Raw genomic sequence first — 18,834 nt, 5'->3', positions numbered from 1 at the left:
CAATGGATGAATGTCTAAAAAGAATGTGATATACTTGAACACAGACAGACTCAGACTTACACACACACATACACACCCACACAGAGGGAGAGAGGAAGAGAAAGAGAGAGAGACAGGGAGAGAGGGGTTGGGGCGGAAAGAAAGAGAGAGAGGGAGGGAGAGAGAGATACAGAGAAACACCATTTAGCCACAATAAAAGATGAAATCCTGTCATTCGTGAAAACGTGGATGGACCTTGAGGATTCTATATTAAGTAAAATAATCTAGACACAACAAGACAAATGCTATGTGATCTTGTACCTGTTGGCAGACATGTTAATAATTTTTGAGAAAGTCTAGGTGCATTCTGATTGGCTATAATCCACCTCTTTGCATATAAACCTCTTCTTCCTGCATTTGAGTGTGGGGATACACCTGTCTTGCTGCCACCCAGAACACATTTCTGCTCATAACTCTCCAATAAATTGTACTTTGTGTCATCCTGGATTTGTCTGCCTCTTGTTGTCATACACCAGGGCTAGGTTTTTTCCAAAATAAACAAACATATAATTATTATGTGTCAATTAAAAGTATTTTAAAACAGTATAGCACTAACACAAAAACAGATATAAAGACCAATAAAATAATATATAGCCCAAAAGTTAATCCACATATCATGGTCAACTGCATGATTTCACTTTTATATGGAATCTAAAAAAACAGTTAAACTCACAAAGATAAGAATAGTGATTATCAGTGACTAGTATGGGGGATAGAGAATAAGGAGATATTACTCAAATGGTGCAAAATACCAGCCAGCCAGGAGGTCTACTGTACAGCATAATGGCTGTGGTTAATACTAATGTACTACATACTTAATATTTTCTAAGAGCATAGATCTTAAACTTTCACACCACAAAAAATGGTAAGTATGTGGTGGTGGATATCTTAATTAGCTAGATTTAATCATTCTACAATGTACATATCAAAATATCACACTACATGGCATAAACATATACAATTTTTATTTGTCAACTTGCATAAACTCAAAACAAGATATGTACACTACCAGGGGGAAGGTGACTATTTTTCTCCCATTTATGGATTCTCTGTTTTCCAAATCATCTATAATGATCATGTATTTCTTTTTAATGACTTAAAAATTAATAATCCTTAATTTGACAAATGTCACTGTCTATACTGTGTTAATGTTAATATATAAATAGAATTTTTTGTGCATAATTAGAAATCCATAAATTAGAATACATGAAACTCATTCTAATAAAATATCTGGCAATATACTATGGCATCCACATAAATGGATGTACCTGTAACTCTAAATAACTGTTTCAGGATGTAAGCTTTAGCTAATTAACAATAAAAACTACCATATCAGAAATAAGGAAGTGTGAATATGACAACAAGCTATTTTAAAAGATATATCTATTTTTTTGTGTAGTAGTTAGTGTGTGAAAATTTGTAGATCAAATTGTCAGAAATTTTTTCATTACCTATGTCTCATTGAACATCCTGAAAAAAATCACAAGAGATAAATATACACATAATCCACTTGAAATATCAATTTGTTTTGTTTGTACCACAAAAAATAAAATAAAATAAGGAAAAAAATTAATATGGCTTAGTACATTTTCCAGGAAGAAAAGAACATGTTCAGTTTCAAAACATTTTTGTTTCTAATTTTGATGCTTAGAATTTTGATATTGAAAACATCAGAACTTTTAAAATAATTCTACTTTTCGTTAAAAGTTATGAGAGCCAATTAGAAAATAACAAACCTTCAAGCTTGTTAAAATATTGGTTAGCCCTTGGTCATGCATAATCTACTTGCATCAATTTTACCAGTTAGACTACTAATAAGTACTTGTCCAAATAAAAATATTCAAAGTTTTTCATCTTTAAGATGAATAATTTTATTTTTTGCTGTACTGGTGTTTGAACTTAGGGTCCTGAAAAGATGGATACTTTTATAAGTGTCCTCCAGAGCACAAAACAATGCAATGCTTTCATCCAATTTATGGATAACTATAGGGTGGATGGCATTGTTCTGGAGATTTATTACTCTAATTATTTTAATTATTCCTGTTTATAGACACTTGTACATGTAGGAAATCAAAAAAATCTACAAAAAGAAAAAAATGATACATTGATGCTTTAGAGAGAGAATTTTTAAAGACTTACAAAGCAGCCAGCTGTTCAAATAAATAATGTATGTTGCAGCTGGCTCTTACATGGGCCAGAATGTCCAATACTAGCAGATGTCCCAGTTCTATAAATGTGCTCATAGAGGAAGGTCCTAAATTGACATTGGAACAAATTGTGATGCAAGCTCACAAATGTACATTTGATTATGGAAATCATAGATTTCATATTTTTTCTAAAAATTTCTATAGGCACTAGAGTAAAATTCTTTTTAGATAAAAACTGTGATAATATTCTATAGCCTCCAAAGGAGTAAATTGATCTTTCTAGTGATTTTGTTTTAGATAAGCCTTTCCTCCTCTGTACTTGAAAAGGAAAGTGGTTGTTCCATTTTAGAAGCCTATTTAAAATCTAGAGAAACAGCAATTCAGAAAATTAACAAAGCTCTATCCACAGTGACATTTATTTAGTAGTGATTTGATGAGGAAGTGGTTTGAGCCTAGAACTGCTGATAAAGTAAATATCAAGAAGGAGAAGTTCAAACTGAATATTTAATGAGAACATTAAAATAAAACATTGACTGCGTATCCAAGAATGTCTACCTAATGGGGAAAAGATACTTCAATAAATGGCAATATTTTAGGGAATGGAAGGGCATACTGTGACAAAAGGAGGGTGCACACAGCATAGATGACTAACACCATGATGATGAACATCAGAGAAATTTTCACGAACGAGGTAGTGATCAAAGAGATTTCAAGTCTTGAGAGCCACTCACAAAGTACATAGTAACATAGCAGGGGTGTGTGGTCTAGACAAAAGGAATTACACGTACAAGGCCAATGCTATTTGACGTACAGATTAACCATATTTGGAATGACAGAAACTCAAATGTAGAAAAGTGATAGCTATAGTTAGAAGAAAGGAGAGGAGGCGATAAATGACCTTATTATACTATGCTAAGGAGTTTGGATTTCATTCTGTAAGAGGCAGAATCCCAACTTTGGGATGGTGGAAGAACATGTACCTGATATTCTACATGAGGAAGGTAAAATTTCTCCATTAAACAGAACTATCTCACTGAATTGCACATTCTAGTCTTCTTCATCTATACATTTCCTAAACCCAACCACTCATCAGTATCCAACAATATTAACTATAGTTATGTTTTGATGCCTTTCAGATCACTTTGCTTTTATCCTCTGCGATTCCTAGAACAGTATCTTCCACATGGTAGAAGATCAAAAAATAATTTCTGAATTTAATTGAGACTCTTCCTCAATACATAAAAAAACTGAAGCTCAGGAGAGCTTTTTAAGAATGAAATATGGAGTTTCCCATTTTTTGTTTTTCTTAGTAAGAACATTAACAATAAAATAAAATCAACAAAAATATCTACCATCTCCTATCACCACCCTTGCATGTGCATACAAACACAGATATACCAGAAAAATTAACATGAAAGACAAAGGATGTTGGAATAAAAGAGAACCATGCATAAGACTGCATGACTTATAAAAATACCTTAACTTATAACAATACCTTGGTCAGAAAGCAATTAGGTTAATATCATTTATTTTTGAGTATATATTCTCCACAGCCCCAAAGCAAGGACCTTCATTCTAATATCTTTCATTTTTCCAATACTTAGTGTACAATATGTGTGGGGAATGGTAGACTGCATTTTTGCTTTCATTGTGGTTACTTGGAATTTGTCTTGTGGCACTATTTTGTACTACAAAAAGGTATGAAATTTAGAACTTTATGCTTGGGTCCAATATGGAACTTGAAAAATTAGCTAGCAAGCGATATATGATTGCTAAATTAAAACTGAGACATACAGTGAGCACTTATGTACCTTCAATATAGGACTAGAATTTTTATAATTCATATAACAAATGTCAAGAGAAGAAGGAATGATAATTCTTATTCCATCTGGGCTCTGTATGGACATCTGTGACCTAGGCATGCTTTGCCCAAGTATGTAAATAGAACACATATTGAAAAACATAAAGAAATGATATTCACAAAAGAAAAGTTTGCCCTAATATAAGCCCCGAAAAGTGTTGCAGATTGTAAATATCTTTCCTTTGTCTCCATCATTTGCCCAGTTAACCATTTATCTGCTTATATTTGCCTCAGCCCATAATATACTTTTCACCAGTATATTATCCCATATTCATCGAGAGCACCAGTAAACACTCCCAACATGTGTAGTCACCATGTATACACAAGGTATTTTAAAAGTTTGAGAGGGGATATTGTCAACTAAATGACACAGAGTCGTTCATTTCCTGATCCTCAAATTCACACTGATGCATGATGATGCACCAAGTAACTTTTACGTCTGCTGCTTCTTATACAGAAACACTTCACCTGATTCTGAGAAAACAAGATGTGAAACTGAGCATATAGCACAAGCAGAGGTAAAGAAACATGTCTGATGCCAGAGCCCAAGCCACTAGCTGATAGAAAGGCAAACACACCACCACTAATCTCTCCTTTTCACACCTTTGCTTTAGATCTTAGTATTTCTATAATTCTAATAACCCTCATGTCACTTTGTTCATGGCAAAAATATTAAAATGTTTCCTTTGGGAGGAGTACTCACAAAGAAAGACTCTGCACCTCTACAGTCCCATTCATTTTGAAGATAACATTAAGTGTAGAATGTATTGTTCCAAATATGTAATTTTCTTCATTATTATTATTGTTTTTATGTAGTCCAGGCATTTCTGAAAAAGAGTTGTCTAACCACATTTTTGGAAGCATCTACCTTTTCTTCTAAAGAAAACAACATGATATGCATTTTATTCCAAATATCTTTTAAAATAAATGCAGGTATACTTGCAAAATATTAACAAATGGGAACTGGAAAATGTGATGGTCACAGACAGTAACATTTTGAGAAGTAAGTTTAATATTGTGGTTTTAGATTTAAAGTGCAATCTGTATTTTTAAGAGCTAGGAGAATTTGCCAGGGCTTTTAAAAATAAGGGTGGGTTATTATTACACCTATCTGTCTAAAAGACAAGTAATCAATTGGAAAGTTATAATGCATAAATTATGCTGTGAAATAATTTGTTGGTTAAGAAATTACTAGCTGATGCTGTTCCTAATCATGTCCAACCAAGGATTGGTTCTTTCAAGCCCAAATGGTCAAATCCTTTTAAAAGCAACTATAAGCATATGGAGATTCCTTTGCAAATTTAATTCTACTTAAAGAGAATTTATCCCACCCACAAATGCATTAATGCTGCAGGGTATTTCCATTTAATCTTTTCCTTCTACTAATCTCTGCCCTAAGAATGAAAATTAGAAGCTTTTGCACTTTAATGAATGCATAAATACAGTATCAATATTTATTCAACAGCACTGTGTAAATTTCCCAGTGCAAAAGAGAATAGCCAAACTCATTTCCATTGATAATTACTGCGTATGGATTCAAGGGCACTGACCAGTGCTTTTATAACCCTCAGTGAACACAATAGGCAGGACACTTCCAAGACTCTGTACATACACATTTGTTTCTAATACTCAGTAAAGGAATCATGTATTAAATTTGTTATTTAGAAAAAAGTTAGCCAGCCTAAAACCATAAAATCCTTAACATGAGAAGAACAAAAGCACAACTTACAGAAACATCACCACGATAGGTGTGACAAAACAATTTTCTGAATCGCACTAAGAAATGGTAAGAAGAAACTATTTGTGCTCACTTAAAATTGTTGTTGGATATTTGCATTATTATTATTTGAATTATTAAATAAGATTTTATTAAATAAAATATTAACAATTTCATTGTCAAATTTTCTTAAATTTATACACTGAAAAGTGTACAAAATTTAGAAGGTTTTGACTTTAGTTTCTGTATATCTTTTGTTTGTTGGCCTTGGTTGCTTTAGAAAATAGTGTAAGCCCTTCTCTTCTGTTCCTTAGGAAATATCTTCATCTTTTAAAGAGAATCATATTAAATCTTCTCATATGTTATAGAGATCATGCCCTTAAACTCTTTCAACTAAAAAATTTAGGGTTTTTGTTTCTACTTTTATGAAAATAGTGAAGAGATCCTTATAATAAGCAAATTTTTGACCCTCCTTATGCTGTCCTGAATGAAGGAGCCTTTCTTACAATAAAGGTAAATATATAAAGATGAGAGCTAAACAAGCTATCCACAGACTGTATTGACTCTAATACTTGCTTGATTTAATAATCTGAATTTTAATATATATCTAGGTAGTCAAAAGAGAATTTGTAATTTACGTATAGTAAGTCCAAAGTAAAATCAGAAATTTGTTCACAAAATTAGCATTTTGCAGTTAGTAGATGCCTAGTATTGTTAGGTAAATCTATTTCACCCCTGGGATTTAACCTAAGAATAAAGAGGTTGCACACTTTGGTCCCTTTCAACAGAAATATCATAGAAATACAGATCCTATGCTGAGCTGCTTATCAAAGGCATTTAACAACTGTCTAGTAAATTAATAATTGGAAGATGAAATCACTGATTGCATTATTTGATTGATGTATTGTTGTTGCTTCCAGTGTTTTCCATGGTCTTCCAGCATACCACCCTCCCAGAATATTTCAGATTCACTGGGAAGGGAAAGTTACTGTGCAGCTTCTTGTGCTGCACAGCAGCCAGATTCCCTAAGTATAGAATATCTCCAGATGGATTTATGTCTTTTTTATTTAGATTTTTAGAAAGGGTCTCACTCTATAGCCCAAACTGGCCTCAAACTCACTAAATAGCCCATGCTTGTTTTGAACTCTTGATCCTCCTACCCTGGCTTTCAGAGTGCTGGGATTACAGGTGTGGGTTGCCACACACATCTCCAAATTTGATTTTTATAAGCTTTTGAGGCAATTCTTAATACAATATATTAGATATTTTACTGTTTAATGAATAAACTTTGATTCCAAAAACACCCTTCCTTCCCATCCTTTAACTATGTGAGTCATAGAAGTAAATGATATCATAAATAATACGGGCACTTGACAGTAACATAAAAATTGTAAAAATGCACCAGTAACTCATTACTTTTTTTGTGGTTTTATATTATTTTTAATAAGTGTTTCTCTGTGTTTGAAAGAAAAATCAGTGCAGTTGATATCAGCTCTTCAGTAACTAATATGAATGAAAAATAAAATGTTTACAAATATTAATGGTAAAACTGTATCAGTATACATTGCAAATTATAAAACTCACTCATCATTTAGTTGTTATCACCTGGCAAAATGTTAAGTAGTCTATGTTTCACTTGGAAAAGTGAATTTGCCTTGGACAGCACTCAGTAACCTTGATGGCTACAACTGCTGGTTAATGATATCATCATTCAGAATGCTATTAAGTTTCCTGTGCCTTCAACTTGTCTTATCATGTATATGCCTTGGATGTTCTAAAATCCAGTTGTTAAGAGTAACTGCAAAGAGAAGGAAGTAATTATATAATAGAGGTCATATGTATCTTGAACTAATTTATCACTAGAAGAAATAAAAAACAATAGCCTGACAGCAGCTTAAAAATTCAAGCAAAACACCTTGATCATTAAGTATTGTCCAGATGTTTACAACATCACATCTGTCATATGTGCTCAACTCTATTCTATAATATGACTTCACTTTCCTGAATACAGTAACTATTTTTAGTGCCAATAATAGATCTTTATTTAATAGATCTTTAAGGTTTAAATTGTATTTTGTAGGAAATGTCAGTTTTGTACACATATCAATCACAACTGACTCATCCAACTCAAAAATGAATCTTGCTGTTTGAATCTGGCTCTTTCTCCTTGCTCTGATACACATTTGTCCTATAAACTTACTACATACACTGCTTTGAATTTGGGATTATATATTATTGAGAGTGATTAACAGGTGCTACTGAGAGAGGAAACCATAATTCTGTCACTAGGGATTACACCAGCAGAGCATAAACTCTCTCTGGGATGTCATAGATGTGGCAGACATTTGCCAAAACTCTCTAGAAAAACTTTATAAGCCAGAGATTTTCCAGTCTAGCAAATTGCAGCTACAATATATATGTTTGTATCCCCAGAGTTACATTTTCTTCATGGGTTTCCTGATTGGCAAGCATCTTTAGAGCTGAGCAAATACTGTACTATTCCTTCATCCTAAGACTTCCCAACACTTGAGCCACGATTTTGGTTATATGTATTTTGTGACGTACACTTTTTACCAACAGAAATAGTTACACATAGTCAGGCTTTGTTTAACACATGAGAATTTTCTTGTCCTGATGCCAGGATCAACTGGGTATACACAGTTTCTCTACAAAAATAAAAACAAAACAAAAATCCTCAAAAAATGCTCACTCATTTAAAATAGAGGAAAGGGCAGGTTGTAAGTTATTTGAATATATACCCTAGACAACTTTTTTATTAGCTAAAAGACTTTGAAGTAAAAATAGTTACAAAAAATAACACTGGTATTCACATGAATATTGCTTTCTTGTTTTACATGCAATAGTCTGTTTCTAACCATTGAATGAAAATTCCCTTAGATAATGAGGGGAAAAATTTATATCCCCTTCTGCTTTTGCTTTTTCTCTTTGTCTCTCTTTTCTTCCCTTCTCCTTTCACTTTCCTTTCCTTTCCTTCCTTTCTTTCTTTTCTGTCCTTAGAATTAAAGTGACCCTTATGAGTCATGTTAACTTCACAGGTTGGGAAACAAGAAACACATCTGAAGCAACAAACACTTCATCAAATTTATTTGGTCATTACTGGGGTTTGGACACGATTTGCCACCAAGGACTCATGTGCTGGAGTCTTGCCTCTCAGTGTGGCTGTGCTCAGATGGTAGAATGTTTAAGAGGTGGGGCCTAGTGGAAGGTCCCAAGACTGGCCCTTCACTGCACTCTGGCTGCCTGCTGTGCCATGGGTGTCTTCCTCTGGCCCATGCTGACCCTGATCATTGTAATGCCATTGCCACGAGATGACACGGCCAAAGGAGCCATTGATGAGCCAATGTACTGTTTGGACTTCTAGCCTTCAAAACTGTGAGCTAAATAAACCTCCTTTTTTTCTATATTCCCAGTCTTATATATTTCATTATAGTAGCACAAATTGGACTAATACGGTCATATCTTATTAAAATATTTTTGCAGTGAGAAAATCCTGTATATACACATACTTACCTTTTTCTGAAATTTTACTGTTATAGCATACACTGACTTAATATCAATTTTAGAGTCTAAAATAGCAAGAGAAAATAGTTGTTTTAACCAAAAGGCTCATTTGTGGATATGAAGTATGTAAATTTGCTACCAGAAACTCTAAATCAGGTCAGTTTTTAAATGGATCAGTTGGTTTCAATTTGTATTTAACTAACAGAACTACAACTGTGTTGTTAAACTTTCTGGAACTTAAATCAAAGTTAAATAGAGCAGAGAAGGATACTATGTGTGGATGATAAATCATTTTTGAAGTGTTCTGTTCATCCTCTGAAACCATTGTGATTATTTTATTATCACAGATTTGAGTAAGTTTTTGATGTTGAACAAACTCATCATAAGAATTGAACAGTCATAAAGATTTTTTTTAGTTTTATATCTTTCTTTTCAACAACCCAAGGAATAAATATTATAAATTTGTGTATAAGTCCTATTTGACCCAAATTTTAGCTGTTTTTATAGTGAATCAAATTTTGGTGGAAAATAGTCTATGAGATTCTGATTATCTGGTACATTCACTGCCACTGGTGGGCAGTTACACACAGCAATTGGTCATGAGCTGTTCTCCTGACTTTAAACACTGGGCTAGATAGTGACATCATGTGATTGAAATGATGTGGCAAAAATTAATTGGTAATTGAACTTTAATAAGCACAAGTGGTTCACCCATAGGTGAAACATAGGTTTTCAACCACCTAATATTCTCTTTTGTATAAATTGAATTTGAGACATATAGGAAGTATCAGCAAGCTTTTTTTTCAAGCAAGGTGGCTGAAACAAATCCCAAACACATACACATATTCCCAAACACATACACATATTCCCTACAATTTTAAATACCTAGAATGACAATTGTATCTGTCCCTTTGCTCTTTTCAATAAACTTGTTTAAAAGAAATGTTATATTTCTGATTCTAATGGGAAAAGCACGGAGACACACTTTGGTTTCAACTTTAGAAACCATTCCATAGGCTGCCAATATTTTAGAATCAGAGAGACTTTGTGTATTAATTTCTAGGACTGATGTAACAAAGTTTCATAAAGTGGATTACTTAAACAAAAGAAACTTACTGTCATAAATTGAAGATAGAGGGCCAGAATAAAGGTGTTACAGCATTATTTCCTCCTAAGAACTGCCTGGGAAAGATTGTTCCAGGCCTCTCTCTTTGATCCTCTTCTCCCTACATCTGATCACACTGTTTTCTCTTTATTCATACTTCTGTGTCCCAACTACTTCTTTTTTATATAAGACCACCAGTCATATTGGATCAGAGCCTACTGTAAAGATCCTATCTCCAAATAAGGTCACTTTCTGAGGTACTAGGGATGAGGACTTCAGTGCATGAATTTGAGCATGTAGAGGAAGGAACACAATTTGATCCATGATACTTTGTAACAATTCTGGATTTTTAGCAGTAATTGAAAAAAAAATGACTTGATAACTGTGGACTAGTCTTGCAAAGTCTCCATCAGCTTGACATTCTTATTTGAATAATGCAGGAAATTTTAATTTCTTGTTCCAACAGTATCAACAGTTCTGTACTGAAAGCTGCTAAGTCAAGTATTTCACTGTTGCCTTGAGCCTAGCCATCTTCCTTTAATTCTTAAACAGCTACTGAACTATATGACATGCTTGGAGTAACCTATTATCATTGGCCAAAAGCTATTGTGAGTAGCCTTTCAAACTAAGAAAATGGACCTCAGTAAACCTGTTGAATTCATAGGGTCAGGAATCATGGAACTAGTTTCCCAAATTCCCATGTTGCAACAGAGCTGTTGGTAGACTTCAGAACTACTGACTTACACTCAGCAAGGATAAACAAAGTTCCGGGTCTGCTTGAGTCCTGGATTCAGTGCTGTAGAGATCGCTTCCTGTCTTCCTTACTTGCAAAGACCCTTATGATGAAGCCCCATTGACTGAAGAAAATTAAGCAAGTCTGGGTGCCTTACGACAATAAAGAGACTAACATAACTTATAAAATCTTTTTGAAAGACATTTCTATTCTAAATAATGAGATCACACAGTAAGTGCAAATGTGTCCATTTTTCCTGCCAATTAGATTAGCATAACCTTTTCTTCCATGAAAAGAAGTAAATATAATTCGTCTCATTTCCATCTAATGATCAGTAGCTCACACACAACTGCAGCAGCACTGCAATTAAATGATTTTTCTTAGTCCTTTATTCCTTTACGAACTACATCTACCAAGAAATTATAGCACTGAAATGAATAAAAATTAAGCTCTAGATATTAAAATTACTTTATTCAAAGACAAATTTCTGAACATCAAACATATATGTGTTTATACACACACATACACACATATCTATAGTATATACTTACATGTAGTATTTACTCATATATATTATATATATGTATATACTCAAATACACATGGCCTGATTTAGAGTTTCAGGGCATATAATTTTGGGGATTAAGTCTCATTACAGCATGAATTTGATGCTGTCACTGAGAATATGTTATAAAGCATGGGCTTACACACTATATTTTGTAAGCCAAAGCTGGTTCTTGCATCTTTTTATACAACAAGTTAGATTTAATTTTTTTTTATGTTTTTTGTTTTGTTTTGTTTTGTTTGTGACAGTCTCCCTATGTAACCCAGGTTGAACTTGAACTAAAGGTCCACACATATCCCCCACCTCCTGAGTGCTAGGATTAAAGGCATGTACCACCATGCTTTGCTTTTTTACATTTTTAAATGTTCCCCATTTTAAATGATTACATAAAGGCCTACATATTATCCTCAGTTTTACCTCTTGACCCACAGTGTGCCAAACATGATCTGACTCTACAGAAAAAGTTTTCCATGGTATAAAGTACATAAACCACTAATGAAATGATATATCCTTAAAAATTAATCATTGCTATATTTTGAGCTGGGCTTTTAACAGGTCAAAAATCAACAAATCGATAGGTAGTCAGCAGCCTCCTCTTCTGTGGTCTAATTTTTTTCAAAGTGTATTCAATTGGCTGTATCTCAATCCTTAGCATCATTCAGAAAGAGTGATGTAATGTCAGATAAAGCCTTACAAGAATTTAAAACTATTCCTGATATTCTTTTATTTAAAAAAACTTGCTAGAGTCAAGATGGCAGCTAGAGGTAGGAAGCAGAAAGCGAGCCTCCTATAATGAAATCTTGGAGAGACGCTGGAGACACACTTTGCAGGCATAATCACTGAGAAAAGGCATAACTTTGACCCCTCCACACCTCCAGCCGGTGCAGAGAATCTCCACTTCACGTTAAACAGAGAAACGAGGAGGGCCCCCGGGCCGCCAGTGGCCGGCGCCCACTGGGAAGACGCAGACCAGGTGAGCTTCACAGTACCGCAGTTCTCCCACAGACAAGCATGGGCCAGAGCAGCATAGCCCCCTGGACAGACTGACCTCCACCCAGAGTAAAAAAAGAGAAACTGAGTAATAAGCAATAAGAACAATTAAGACACGCTGGAAAGAGGGTGGGGCGCCCTGAGCGCTGAAGATTGGGGGAAGGGAACCCTTCCCGGGACTGTAAATAAACAAGCTGGGCAGGCCGGAGAGCCTCTGGCAGGAGCAGGGTGCGCGCCCAGCAACCAGGAGCAGGGAAGCTTGTGAGAGTGGCGGAGGGAGGAAAACTCCACAGGAGAGGAGGGAAGACCCACTTCCTACATGAACTGTAAACAAACATGGTGGCTGGCAGGAGCAGCAGCATCACCCAGTAATCAGGAGCAGGAAAGCTTGTGAAAGTGGCAGTGGGAGGAAAACTGCACAGGAGAGGGGGGAAGACCCACCTCCCACATGAACTGTAAATAAACATGCAGGCCTGACAATGCGGGGGCAGTGTCACCTTTCCCAGTGCTTGGAAAGGGGAAAGCTTGTAGCAGAGGCTCCCACACAGGAGAACTCTGAACAAACAAAGCCTGTGGAACCAGGTGAGTGCTAAGTTCACCCCAGAGATCTGCATAAATAACGCCGCCAGCTACAGCAGGCTGAGAGCAGTGGGCAGGCAAGCCACAGTTGCAGATACCACTCTCAGAACGGTCTCCAGACTCTTTTTTTTCTTTTTCTCCCTACCTCTGATGAGAGAACAACCGAATTACACCTGCAAGCCAAAAAACTTACTGAAACTGTATTACATTTGAACTTGGGACACTTGGTGGGGCTTTTTTTTTTTTTTTTTGGTGTGTGTGTGTGTGTGTGTGAGTGTGTAGTTTTGTTCTACTTTATGCATCCCCTTTGATGAGACAACTACAGAACAACATGTGAGGCACCAACTCCAGGACTGGAGATTGAGACCAGCACCCAAATTATTAAGACTGAAACTGCATTGCATATAAACTTGGAAGTTTTTTGGTTTTTTTTTTTTTTAATTTTCAATTTTCCATTTTATTTTAATTCATTTTTATATATAGATATTTCTTTCATTTACTTATTTTTTATTTTTTATCTTTGATTTACAATCCTCTCTCTGTCTCTCTAATGTCTGTTCAGCTTACTGTCGATTAGTACACTAACACTCCCTGTTTATACCTTTGAAACTCTCTTGTCTGATACCTTGTTCTGCTTTCTCCCTCTTGTCTGTATATTTGTTTTCCCCTTTTCTTTAACTTCTTGCTTTCCATCTCAGCTCACCCTTCCATTCTAAATATTACCATTGTTATTATTACAAGCTAGAAAATACTTAATTGCACACAGTACAGGGACAGTAACAACACCAATGACAATGATGGGAAGACAGAAAAAACAGGGAAGCCAGTTTCCCCACAGCAAAAAATTAGTACAGGAACCAGAGGGGAATGAAGAGAACAGAAACTCAGATCCAGACTCCAACAAAATGAAGATAAACTATGCCAAAGGACCCAATGAAGCCCACAAGAATAATTTAAAAGAAGACATACTACAAGTACTCAATGAGAATTTTATAGAGATGATACTGGATAGGGTCAACCAAAATGTACAGGAGACACTCAAGAAATTCCAAGACAACAGAAATAGAGAATTTGAAAAAGCAAAAGAAGAAATAAAGGAAACCATAGAAGTACTGTATAAACACCAAAGTGAAAGAGAGAACACAATGAATAAACGAATAAATGAACTCAGGACAAAAATAGACAACATTAAAGAGGAAAACTGCCAGGATATGGAAAACCTCAGAAAAAAGAATGAAACAAAACTGCAAAACAAAACGGAAGGCCAATCCAGCAGAATAGAACAAACAGAAGACAGAATCTCAGAACTTGAAGATGAAATGGTAATTAAAGGAAAAACCAAAGAAATATTAATTAAACAACTCAAGACCTGTGAAAAAAAAATGCAAGAACTCACTGACTCCATCAAAAGACCAAACTTGAGAATCATGGGCATTGAAGAAGGAGAAGAGGTGCAAGCGAAGGAAATGCGTAATATATTCAACAAAATAATAACGGAAAATTTCCCAAATCTAGAGAAAGATATTCCCATACAGATGCAAGAAGCCTCCAGGACACCAAACAGACCAGATCAAAATAGAACTACTCCACGAAATATCATCATTAAAACAAGAAGTTCAGAAACTAAGCAAAGAATATTGAAGGCTGTAAGAGAGAAAAAACAAGTAACATACAAAGGTAAACCTATCAAAATCACAGCAGACTTCTCAACAGAAACATTAAAAGCAAGAAGAGCATGGGGTGAGATCTTCCGGGTACTGAATGAAAATAACTTCAACCCCAGGATACTCTACCCAGCAAAACTATCATTCAAAATAGATGGAGCAATAAAAGTGTTCCATGATAAGCAGAAACTAAAACAATATGTGACCACAAAGCCACAATTACAAAAGATTCTGCAAGGGATTCTGCACACAGAAAGTGACACCCAACATAACCATGAAAAGGCAAGCAGCACCAAACCACAGGATAAGAAAAAGCAAGACAATAGAGAGTAACATCAAGTTAGGTACACACAATCAAACCTTCAAACAACTAAGACAACTAAATGGCAGGAATCACCACATACCTATCAGTACTAACGCTTAATGTTAATGGACTTAATTCACCCATCAAAAGACACCGTTTGACAAAATGGATTAGAAAACAAGATCCAACAATTTGTTGCTTACAGGAGACTCATCTCACCGACAGAAATAAGCATATGCTTAGGATGAAAGGCTGGAAGAAGATTTACCAAGCCAATGGCCCCCCAAAACAGGCAGGAGTAGCAATACTTATCTCTGACAAAGGAGACTTCAAACCTACATTGATCAAACGAGATAAAGAAGGACATTCCATACTAATAAAAGGGGAAATAGACCAAAAGGAAATAATAATCATCAATCTGTATGCACCCAATGTCAATGCACCCAATTTCATCCTACATACCCTGAAAGACCTAAAAGCACATATAAACGCCAACACAGTGGTTGTGGGAGACTTTAACACCCCATTGTCATCAATAGATAGGTCATCCAAACAAAAAATCAATAAAGAAATCCAAGTTCTAAAATATGCAATAGATCAAATGGACCTAGTAGATGTCTACAGAACATTTCATCTAACTTCTACACAAGATATATTCTTTTCAGCAGCCCATGGAACCTTCTTCAAAATAGATCATATCCTAGGGCACAAAGCAAGCCTCAGCAAATATAAGAAAATAGAAATAATACCGTGCATACTATCTGACCACAATGCAGTAAAAGTAGAACTCAACAACAAAAGTAAAGATAAAAAACATGCAAACAGCTGGAAACTAAATAACTCATTACTCAATGAAGAATGGATCATCAATGAAATAAAAGAGGAAATTAAAAAGTTCCTGGAGGTCAATGAAAATGAAAACACAACCTACCAGAACCTATGGGACACAGCTAAGGCAGTCTTGAGAGGAAAGTTTATAGCCATGAGTGCATATATTAAAAAGATTGAAAGATCCCAAATCAATGACCTAATGATACATCTCAAACTCGTAGAAAAACAAGAACAAGCAAATCCCAAAACAAATAGAAGGAGAGAAATAATAAAAATAAGAGCTGAAATCAACAAAATAGAAACCAAAATAACCATACAAAGAATTAATGAAACAAAAAGTTGGTTCTTTAAAAAAATAAACAAGATCGATAGACCCCTGGCAAACCTGACTAAAATGAGGAGAGAAAAAACCCAAATTAGTAGAATTAGGAATGCAAAAAGGGAGATAACAACAAACACCATGGAAGCCCAGGAAATCATCAGAGACTACTTTGAGAACCTATATTCAAATAAATTTGAAAATCTAAAAGAAATGGACAGATTTCTAGATACATATGATCATCCAAAACTGAACCAAGAGGAAATTAATCACCTGAATAGATCTATAACACAAAATGAAATTGAAGCAACAATCAAGAGTCTCCCCAAAAAGAAAAGTCCAGGACCTGATGCATTCTCTGCTGAATTCTATCAGACCTTTAAAGAAGAACTGATACCAACCCTCCTTAAACTGTTCCACGAAATAGAAAGGGAAGGAAAACTGCCAAACACATTTTATGAAGCCTGTATTACACTTATCCCAAAACCAGGCAAAGACACCTCCAAAAAGGAGAACTATAGGCCAATCTCCTTAATGAACATTGATGCAAAAATCCTCAACAAAATAATGGCAAACCGAATTTAGCAACACATCAAAAAGATTATTCACCACGACCAAGTAGGCTTCATCCCAGGGATGCAGGGGTGGTTCAACATATGAAAATCAATAAGCAGAATAAACCACATTAACAGAAGTAAAGACAAAAACCACTTGATCATCTCAATAGTGCAGAAAAAGCCTTTGATAAGATCCAACATCATTTCATGATAAAAGCTCTAAGAAAACTAGGAATAGAAGGAAAGTTCCTCAACATTATAAAAGCTATATATGACAAACCTACAGCCAGCATTATACTTAACGGAGAAAAATTAAAACCATTCCCTCTAAAATCAGGAACCAGACAAGGATGCCCACTATCCCCACTCCTATTCAACATAGTACTGGAATTCCTAGCCAGAGCAATTAGGCAAGAAGAAGGAATAAAAGGAATACAAATAGGTAAAGAAACTGTCAAAATATCCCTATTTGCAAACAACATGATCCTATACCTTAAAGACCCAAAAAACTCTACTCAGAAGCTTCTAGACATCATCAATAGCTATAGCAAGGTAGCAGGATATAAAATCAACATAGAAAAATCATTAGCATTTCTATATACTAACAATGAGCAAACTGAAAAGAATGTATGAAAACAATTCCATTTACAGTAGCCTCAAAAAAAATCAAATACCTAGTTGTAATCCTAACAAAAGATGTGAATGACCTCTACAAGGAAAACTATACACTTCTGCAGAAAGAGATTGAGGAAGACTATAGAAAGTGGAGAGATCTCCCATGCTCATGGATTGGTAGAATCAACATAGTAAAAATGTCGATACTCCCAAAAGTAATCTACTTGTTTAATGCAATTCCCATCAAAATTCCAATGACATTCATTAAAGAGATTGAAAAATCTACTGTTAAATTTATATGGAAACACAAGAGGTCACGAATAGCCAAGGCAATACTCAGTCAAAAGAACAATGCAGGAGGTATCACAATACCTGACTTCAAACTATATTACAAAGCAATAACAATAAAAACAGCATGGTACTGGCACAAAAACAGACATGAAGACCAGTGGAACAGAATAGACGACCCAGATATGAAGCCACACAACTATAACCAACTTATCTTTGACAAAGGAGCTAAAAATATATGATGGAGAAATAGCAGCCTCTTCAACAAAAACTGTTGGGAAAACTGGTTAGCAGTCTGCAAAAAACTGAAACTAGATCCATGTATATCACCCTATACCAAGATTAACTCAAAATGGATCAAGGATCTTAATATCAGACCCCAAACTCTAAAGTTGGTACAGGAAAGAGTAGGAAATACTGTGGAGTTAGTAGGTATAGGTAAGAACTTTCTCAATGAAACCCCAGCAGCACAGTAACTAAGAGATAGCATAGATAAATGGGACCTCATAAAGCTAAAAAGCTTCTGTTCATCAAAAGAAATGGTCTCTAAACTGAAGAGAACACCCACAGAGTGGGACAAAATATTTGCCAATTATACATCAGACAAAGGACTGATAACCAGAATATATAGGGAACTTAAAAAACTAAATTCTCCCAAAACTAATGAACCAATAAAGAAATGGGCAAGTGAACTAAACAGAACTTTCTCAAAAGAAGAAATTCAAATGGCCAGAAAACACATGAAAAAATGCTCAGCATCTCTAGCAATAAAGGAAATGCAAATTAAAACCACGCTAAGATTCCACCTCACCCCTGTTAGAATAGCCATCATCAGCAACACCACCAACAACAGGTGTTGGCGAGGATGTGGGGAAAAAGGAACCCTCTTACACTGTTGGTGGGAATGTAGACTAGTACAACCACTCTGGAAAAATATTTGGAGGCTACTTAAATAGCTAGACATCGATCTACCATTTGATCCAGTAATACCACTCTTGG

Source organism: Castor canadensis, chromosome 2, assembly GCF_047511655.1.
Source record: "Castor canadensis chromosome 2, mCasCan1.hap1v2, whole genome shotgun sequence".
NCBI lineage: Eukaryota > Metazoa > Chordata > Mammalia > Rodentia > Castoridae > Castor > Castor canadensis.
This window is presented reverse-complemented; position numbering follows the sequence as displayed.